Below are 9,996 nucleotides of genomic sequence, written 5' to 3'. Positions count from 1 at the left end.
TACCATTAATAATTAACTTTCCTGGGAAAAAAATATCCGCTCTTCACTGCTAGCAAGATCGACTTTATTTCATAAAACTCCCAGCCAGACATAATAAAAATTTTGAATACCGAGCTAAAAAATGACAATCAGCCAAGTAGCCAGCCAGCAGTAAAGAGTAACATTTGAAATGCCAGCAAGGCAATTATAGGCGAAAAAAATGTTCTCGCCAGCGTTTCGACCTAGATTAAAAACAAACGCATTGTTTAGGACCTTTATTCAACAGCCTATTGTCTGTTGACTATTATAAGAGATAAATTAGCAATATGTGGTTACTTTGGCGGCTATGAGCAAAATCTACACTTTGATTATCTTATCCCTTAAAAACAATACAACTTACCATCTATGTCTTAAGCGGATCGGACAAGGTGTCTTCCAGCACGTTGTTTTCCGATACTTCAGATGCCTTCCAGGTTCAGCATACGTGTGACAGTTTGGCACTTTACGTTCTGACATCTAAAATGATTCACACTAATGTTTAAAATAAGACCCCTCTAATCCTTCTAGACATTAAGATCAAACTTGCTTTCACCAAAGAAATGTTTTTTGCAAAATTACTTTTATATAATGGTGTAAGGGAAATGAACAAAAAAATAATGTTGAAGTCCTTTACAAATACCTATCGGCCTTACTTCTACATTGCTAGCCCAATAATGATTGTACTTTCAACAACAGCAGCACACTTTATATGTTTACCCCGATTTAGTAGTTTACAATTATTTCTAATGATTTTTTTGAAAAATAAAGGGTTATGCCAGCTCCCTAAAACATTTAAAGGGAGCTGGTTTAGTATTGATTAGTAACACCATGTTTACCTCAAAAGTATTGAAAAACGTCTTCTTCTTTTTCTTTGGACAACTGTTTTCTCTGAGCTTCCCACTCTGGAATTGCGAGATAAAAGTGTATAAACCACATTACAATTTTTATCATAAAATGAATAAAAAAAAATCTTGATAATACATACCTTGAATGTTGGTGATCCATCTCACTCCATGTCACTGATCCATGCCTTGCCCAAGACTGCAAAGCACTGTCAACACAACTTTCACAAAATTAATTTAACTTGAAAGCTAAACAACCAAAGACACTCATATTCCTACAGGTAGTTTACCGTAAAAATTTCATAAATACCGATTGAAGGGATGTTAAAGGCCGTTCACCGTAAAAGTTTCACACAGTTAAGTACAAAGTTTCGCAGCAAAGACCCCCGCATTGTTGGGATGTTACAGGCCGTTCACCGTAAAAGTTTCACACAGTTAAGTGCAAAGTTCCGCAGCAAAGACCCCGGAATTGTTGGGATGTTACAGGCCGTTTACCGTAAAGGTTTCACACACGTAAGTGCAAAGTTTCGCAGCAAAGACCCCGGCATTGTAGGGATGTTACAGGCCGTTCACCGTTAAAGTTTCACACAGTTAGGTACAAAGTTTCGCAGCAAAGACCTCGGCATTGTTGGGATGTAAAAAGCCGCTCACAGTTAAAGTTTCACACACTTAAGTGCAAAGTTTCCCAGCAATGAAATGTTACAAGCCGTTCACCGTTAAAGTGTCACACATTTCAGTGCAAAGTTTCGCAGCAAAGACCCCGGCATTAATGGGATGTTACAGACCGTTCACCGTAAAAGCTTCACACAGTTAAGTGCAAAGTTTCGCAGCAAAGACCCCGGAATTGTTGGGATGTTACAGGCGGTTCACCGTAAAAGTATTGCTATTAACAGCATCATTACGTCAAGAGGTTCGTTAACAAAATGTATCAATCAGATCAATGTAATGTCATAAATACACACTGGACGATCAGCATAAAAGATTCACAAACTTAATCGCGTGGTTTCATCAACATATTCGCTCATCTCTTCTTGGGTACCAGTCCATGACATCAGGTAATGTTTGCAGCATCTTTAGATATGCTTCTTATAGTTCACGCAATTAATTTTACACCTGAAAAATGATATGTTTTAGAAAATGTAACATACTGCATAATCCCTCTTATACCGGCGTCCTCCCCGCGTCCAAACACACACACATGCATCCAAATACACATACAGCCACGGACACATAATAATATACAAAACTGGTGATACTATCGGGCCCCTCAATGTAAGATCTAGATCAAGAACTATGTTCACAAAAGTAGCTCATTCAGGAGAGTATTCAATGAAATGTCTTAGATTTTAACTGATGTTACACTGCTGAAAATTACATTTCCTAGGGTAAGTCAAAGAAGCAAGGATTTAACTGTTTAAGAAAGCAATAATTGTGGAATAATTTTTTACTGCTCATTTCGTCATCAAACTATAACCCAGAAGCGTGAATACAGTGAATGGTGTGAACGGGTGCCATGCCCCTCCCCTATTTTTTCGTGTGCCGTGTTTCGCGCTTTTACATTAAGCTACGTGAACTGAACAGTGCGATAATTGTTCCACCACAAAATCACTGTCTGTGCCATCATAAAAAGAGGGACAATAAGGCGAAATGTCTCCATTTCCGGTAGCAACGCAGGCATCAAAATAACTTGTTCTCTGACAGAAACTGTGCGCAAAATACGCGCTTTAACAAATGAGAACGCATAAGAAATTAAATTACACATTATTGTCCTAGCGCTACCGGCACCGAAAGAACGAAATCTGGAATGATATGATTGCCTACTTTTAAATGCCAAAGTACAGTACAATTGGCATGGAACTAGATCAATCAGGTGTATTGGTCAACAGCTCTTTCAGGACAAATTTTCGGCGATACCAAAAGGCAGCAATAGGTAATCAGCCTTCAGTTATAGAAAGAAGATGATCGGACTTCAGTAAAGAAAGCGATGGAAACAATACTTTCTTACACCGGGAAAAAATGATCATTTCAATATCTCGTCAGTTTGTCCAAGACGCGGCAAATGTGTTTCAATAGCTCATGTTTTAACGTTCGACGCGTTAAAAAGCGGTCATGATCGACTGCAGCACCGGGATCGGATTTTACTGGTCGTTAAAATTACAGAATTGAAATTACACTTGGAAGTAGGATCACTGTGGATGAATGGACTGACAATTTCGAAAACCCTTCCAAGTTCTGAGACATATTAGGCCTTTTCTTGCCTTCACTGTCTTCCTGAAGCTGCACTTTCTGTTGGGTTTGAAATACAATACATTGGCGAATACAGTTTGAAAAACTGCGCCGGCTTTTCCCGCACACATTGCTTAACATTATCAATATTAAATACATAGGCTGATTCAACTAGTTCAACTCCAAAGTAGTTCTTACCTGAACCTTTGAATTTATCAGTGGAGTCCTCAGAGTTCTCTGGCAGCCAAACCCTCAAACAACTGGTCGGCAAAATCTGACCGCGCTTGAAACCGACCTTTGGACACAAAATTATACGGGAACAATGTTTTAGTTCCAAAATATTATGAAGTTACTATGGCAAGTCGTTACTGCCAAAAGCCATTCGAGTTTTAAATCTTGGTCCAACCGGCTTTTAGCCTTGGCGAGCTGCAAATCTTAAATGGTGAGCTTGGAACATGTATGGGTGAATTTAATGAAGCGATGGTCGATTGTTTTGGGAGAAACTTCAGTTCTCCCTAGCGAGTTTTTAATTTCTCGCTAGCGAGTTTTCAATTTCTCGCTAGCGAGTTTTTAATGAATGAGTTGCCAGTAATCGGATATCCGTGTTTGCGCGAAGAACTCTGGGATCGTCAGGCGGCAAACACTGCTAGTCGCTAGAAGGAAATATATGGCGAAAAGTTGTTTCGATGTACAAGAAAACGACTTTTGAGAGAGATCAACGCTTTTTCGCCGTCGTTTTTATCGCGAATGGATTTGGACAATGTTGATATGTGGAATATGTAAGTTTTTGTTTGAATAACCGTGAAATATGTGACAAAATCTACCGATAAATTCCGTTGCTTGCGTGAGGTTTATTGTGAAATTTACATCGCGTAATGGTCTGAACACATTACAAAGTTAATTAGGTATAAATCGAGAGGAAATAACCTAGTAAAGCCTTTTAAGTCGTGGACAGGCTACTTTTGGCTTATTTGAGAGCTCAGTCATACAAATAATACTGGAAATAAGCCCGGTGGCGATCACTGTACTGTCTGGGGTTGATTTAATGACAAATGAGTCCGCGCGACTCATGCTGTGTTGCTACTGTGTTGCTCAAAGCCTTTGTTTTGCTTTTACAAGCACGTATTTCAGTGATTTTCCTTTTCTATAACAGATCAAGGATGGCTCCTTGAATATATCTCTGAGCCTTTGTATTTAAAAGTGCCATTTGTGCGTGATTATGCTTTCCAAAGTTTGGTATTGACAGTTGAGTGAAATTGCCCGACACAAAGGGTAGTAGTTCCTCCTGCAATTTTCGATTTCTGTTTTAGAGCTTCTTTTCTGTCTTTATATTTAACTTCTCGGAGGGTCTTTTCTACCATTTGCTCCGGGTAGCCTCTCGAGATCAGGCGTGTATTGAAATTTTCAATATTCTCTTCAATGTATTTCACAATAAACCTCACGCAAGCAAAAGGGAGTTTATCGGTACATTTTATCACTTATTTCACGGTTATTCAAACAAAAACTCCCATTTTCGATGTATCAACATTGCCAAAATCCATTCGCGATAAAACAACGGCAAAAAAGCGTTGATCTCTCCCCAAAACCATGTCTTTGGTCGTCGAAACAACTTTTTCGCCATACATTTCCTTCTAGCGACTTGCAATGTTTGCCCCCTGACGATCCCAGAGTTCTTTGCGTAAACACGGGTATCCGATTACTGGCAACTCATTCATTTCTCGCTAGCGAGTTTACAATTTCTCCGGTTAGCGAGTTTCCAATTTCTCGCTAACGAGTGTTCAATTTCTCGCTAGCGAGTTTCCAATTTCTCGCTAGAGAGTTTTAGCCAGACCTCTCTCCCAGGCCTTCACTTAGAAGGCGATTAATTTGTCCTGGGGATAAATAGGTTGCGATCATTCAATATGGCTGACGTTCAAATCTCAACCAACGAAGGTCAAGAAGGCCTTGTGAGTTTTTTTTACTGGTTTTAATGACCTTTTTGAACAGTTGAACTGAATACCTGGAAAGGAAACTGGAATTCGGTGCTTTATCACCAGCTGGTTTTCAATTGAAGCGAAATTGAAGCAACAGAAGCTTACTGTAAGCTAAAAATTGTGAATCCCGTCGTAAGACACATCTATGTCAACTCTCCCGGATACAGACCAAATCTCCCGCTCTCCCGTACGAGTCACCAAATCTCCCGGAAAAACAAATAAAAGCGCATAAAATACATTTTTCTGACATATTTCCGCCGATTTTTTGTGTTTTGGGGAAAGTATTTTTGATATTTGATGAATTTTTAAGATTTAATCTGAAGATCTTTACTTTGAACAACATTTTTTTGGGGTCAAAAAAGGTAACTTTGGCGATCTCCCGGATTTCGATTTTTTTAGGTTGGCATCTCTGAAGACAAATCCTTGATAACATCGGTAGATTGCGCAGACAGCCAGAAAACAGCCAGCCAAATCCACCTCAGACGAACGGTGGAACCATGAGCGACGAACGAACAGTTTCTGTCGAAGGTGAAGTGTCGCGAATTTTCAGGCGAAGCAGAGCACAGCCCTCTCCCAGCATTTGTACCAGTAATGCTAGCTTTAATAGCACTGTTAGCAGTGTCATCACTACTGGTACTTCCACAGCTGCTCAGCAAGGACCAAGTAACATCACAAATTCTACGTTGACTCCGCGCTTCAGGCTATCGTATAATTTCAATAATTCAAAACACTCGCAAGAAACGCAAAGCAAAAATTGCTAAAGCACCGAATTCCAGTTTCCTTTCCAGGTATTCAGTCACAAAATTGTCAGCATCGGAATCTAACTGTTCTAAACAGTCATTAAAACCAGTAAAACAACTCACAAGGCCTCCTTGACCTTCGTTAGTTGAGATTTGGACATCAGCCAACATCAGCCATATTGAATGATCGCAACCTATTAATCCCCAGGACTAATTAATCGCCTTCTAAGTGAAGGCCTGGGAGAGAGGCCTTGCTAAAACTCGCTAGCGAGAAATTGGGGAGCAACTTCAGAATACCCGGCCTCTTTATTTACATGTGTCGGTGGGCTTTGAAGAACGAGGTATATAACAATAGTTGCTATTCTTATTCAATTCTCAGCAAGATTCTGTTTATTGCTAAGATTCCCAGCCAGCTCAACTTTAGTCTGCAGAGCGGATATTTTGCGGAGCGGATCCGACGGGTACTCTTGGCTTTTGGCGAGCGTCGCTTCCTTAGTTGACTTAAGCAATGAAGCGAGGTGACAAAAAAAATCTGATTATATTTAGTTCTGGTTTTGTTCGATTTCGTTGAAATTTTAATATGATGAAGCTGGATTGTTGAGGAATAGATTTTACTACTGCCGATATGAGGTAGCTAGTAACGCTAAAGTGATATATCGCTCCGAAGTCAGGGTTTTGAAGAGATTTTTTTTGCAAAGCGTGAGTTTGGCGTGACTATGTAATCTGAGAGTTTTGTTGACCCCGAGGAATCAAGGTTTGGCGAGAAAACATTACAGATTGCGTAATTCAAAGTTGGCATTTCTGCCACATAGGACATAACTGCAACGGTACATGCGTCTGGTCTCCGACAAAAAAATCAAGAAGATCTGTTAGATCTTATAACCGCGCTTTTAAAATTTAACTGTTTGCTTAGCACTACCGTCGGAACGCAGTGCACATTCCAAAGCAGTTATTGATGATTCTTTTCTTACTGTAGACATCACATCACTTGATCAACACAAACTGTATTATTGCACCATCAGTGGTAGCCATTGGCAAATCTCCGATGACGCAATGGTCTTAATCTTTGTAGAACTTTCTTCGGGATATGTATGGGCATGAGCGATATGAATGACACGATAATAACACTATTAACAACAGCTTTCTTTCTTAAAAGTCATGATTAAATTTAATTGGTGTTTTCCACGAGTAAAGGGCTAGCAAAGTAGTCACACAAGTCATATAATTTAATAATCTCTATCCCGAGCGATGTATCGATTTTGGTCAGTCCAGTGACCACAGATACAAAACCTGAGAGAAAATTGGCGTTACTTTCGATGATCTCATCCTTAGCCAATTATAGGCCATCTTTCAGCTCTTTTCGTCATATCCCCCCCTCGGGAGAATTTTGTCAAGTTAGCTAATTTAGTATGCAAGCCACCGTAATGACGGTCACCGTCGACGAAATGTTTATTTGCTCAAAATTGGGGCAAAATCTTTCGGAGATGGAAGTCAGGACATTTGTAAGGATACAGAAAGTAATTTGGGGCCGGTTGCTAGCTTCTAAGGCTGAATTTATCCAGAAGTAAGCTGTATTTTCGTTTTCGTGCCGAAAGCCGTGCGATGAAATGTTATCGGCTTGTTCTGCTGTCTTGTTCTCCTTTTCTCTTGGTCTTTCTTGTAGCCCGCCGAGGCCAGTCTTTCGTCTAAATCAGTTGAAAAAAGTTCGAAAAAGATGTTCCCATTCAAGTTTAAGCTCTCAGGCGATAATTCTGGAGATTTTTGGCCGAAACGTTCGGCTTTGTTATGTTCGTGTTTTTCGGTTGCTATGGGCGACCGTTGCTTCCTTTGTTAGGTCAAGTCTGGGGAGTGAGGTCACAAAAAAATTCTAATCAATTCTGGTTTTTTTCGATTTCGCTGAAATTTTAACACGATAAGGCTGGATTGTTAATGAATAGATTTACCGCCTGCCGATGTGTGGTAGCTATAACGCTGAAGTGTTATATCGCTTCGAAGTCAGGGTTTTGAAGAGATTTTTTTGCAACGTGTGGGTTCGGCGTGATTTTGTAATCGGAGGTTTTTGTTGACCCCGAAGGAAAAAATATCCGGGAAAGGTCATTTCATCGACGATTCAAAGGTATATAAATATGTATATGTTCCGAGCTAAATTTCTGGTGAAAAAATATAATTTTTGACGAACGCTGGGTTTTTAATTTTTTCCCGCGAAAGTCAGTATCGGAGATGAGATTTATTAATGTTTCAACAGCTTTTGGCGAGTAAACATCACAGGTTGCGTGACTCAAAATTTGGCCGAGTGGAAGCTTGGGTCTGGTCGCAGACAAAACTGCGAAAAAAAAAAACCCACGGGTAAACCATGAACCGCGCTCGGCCCATGGCCGCGCGGTTAAAAAAAAAAACCCTCGGGTAAACCATGTGTACCGTTGCAGTTATGTCCTATGTAGCAGACATGTCCTCTGACGTAATGTGATATACGGAGCCAATCATATCATGCGTTCTATCTAATAACACGCAGCATAAGACTGGTAACTAAACTCCGTTGCAGTTCGGTCTTCGAGCAAAATTGAGTTTTGGAAGGGTAGCGTTCGGAAGCAGTATTTGACTTTGTATGTCTTTACTCTGAACCAGAGTGACTCTGAACGTAAATATGCAGCGACTATTTGCAAGAATAGCATTTACCTCACAAGATTTCTATCGGAAATTGACCGCTTAGTGTATTTTCAGTTTCAAATTCAACATGAAAGTTCGATCGAAGATTTAAACAGTGGTTGCTCTCCGGTTTGCGAACTGCGTGTTCCCGGCCAGCCAATATTAAACTCCGCGCTTTGATTATGCTCAAATTATTCAGATCGTTTAATGATCTTACAGAGGCAAAACAAAATTTCTGAGAAGCAGTGTAACCAATTTTAGTTTCGGTGCTGTAAAACTAGCACTCAATCTGCGCAATATTTCTCTATTCCCAATCTTGTCACTCACACGAAATCCGGTTCGCGAAAGCCCTCTTCTCAGTATAAGTTTGTTGAGGCTGACTGAACCTTTTTGGGTAAGCCGTCTCCTGTAGCATCGAACATTTATTACAGAAATTTTCTTGTCGAGTAGATTTTTATGGCCGGAGTGCTTTCTAACTGTTCCTAGTTTGCTTTGCTTTACAAAACAGCAGTAGTAGTCAAAAAACCACAGAGCACTTTGTGGCCTATTGAAAACACCACAGAGCGCTTTGTGGCCTACTCAAAACACCACAGAGCGCTTTGTGGCCTATTCAAAACACCACAAAGCGCTATGTGGTGTTTTATTTTGGGATTTAACATTGAAAACTGGATGGCTCGTTGACTCGCAAATATCTCACAGCTATTTTCTGAAATAATTTGGGTTTTCCAATTTTTCACACCACAAAGCGCGTTGTGGCCTATTCAAAACACCGCAAAGCGCTTTGTGGCCTATTCAAAACACCACAAAGCGCTTTGTGGCCTATTCAATACACCACAAAGCGCTTTGTGGTCGTCATCGTAATCATAGCGATTCTGTCAGTAGAAATTATACTATGTGGACAAAACTGGCAGAGGGGCTCTCTTATTTTGACAGGGAGGTTCGCAGGATTTTCGCACCACCCCTTACATTAATTATGCATGCAATTTTTTGACTGACTCGTTCTTTTCACGATTGCTGTTTGAGTATAATGTGATAGTTTGAGATAGTTGCATACATAATTAATGTATGGCGCTGTACGGAAATCGTACCTGGAGGTTAGCCGAGTGCTCTCAAAGAAACCTCTGAAAGGAACCAATAGATTTTCGCAAACGTGCTGAGCAAGGTTATGTTGAACACTATTTCAGTTTTTGCTTTTAGAAAGAAATATCACCGAACCTCCGATATAAGACTTGATACCCTTAAAAGTACTTGTTATGGTTATCAGAGAGAGCACTGACTGTTAATGAGATTTGCATTCCTGGGATCGGCTGGAACTAGCTACAACGGGTACGTGTTATTAACCGGGAGAGACGATGAAATGAGAGCAGGAGGTTGAAAATTAGGAATTCAGTGATACCTCAACCTATCACTTGTTTCGGTTAGAGAATCTTAGAGGGATTTATTATGTTCATTGATTTATAGCTCTATTGTTAGTCCTCGTTTGTAGGCACACCCCTCAGGAATTTAGCTTTGAACATGGAATGAAACTTAAGTCGGATACTGATATGGGTA

At 40.1% G+C, this 9,996-nt stretch overlaps 1 long non-coding RNA gene across 1 annotated transcript; it reads right to left on the bottom strand.

Moving 5' to 3' along the window:
* Positions 1–383: 383 nt before the first annotated feature.
* On the bottom strand, positions 384–3,669 carry LOC149097279 (uncharacterized). The gene is made up of 4 exons (XR_016204086.1): positions 3,285–3,669; positions 1,004–1,973; positions 855–920; positions 384–495 (listed from the first exon to the last, which is right to left on the bottom strand). It is a non-coding gene; the product is annotated as an uncharacterized LOC149097279 (long non-coding RNA).
* Between the last annotated feature and the right edge of the window lie 6,327 nt (positions 3,670–9,996).

Source organism: Orbicella faveolata, unplaced genomic scaffold (genome assembly GCF_042242905.1).
Source record: "Orbicella faveolata isolate gen_17 unplaced genomic scaffold, um_ofav_v1 contig_47, whole genome shotgun sequence".
NCBI classification, from domain to species: domain Eukaryota; kingdom Metazoa; phylum Cnidaria; class Anthozoa; order Scleractinia; family Merulinidae; genus Orbicella; species Orbicella faveolata.
This window is presented reverse-complemented; position numbering and strand designations above follow the sequence as displayed.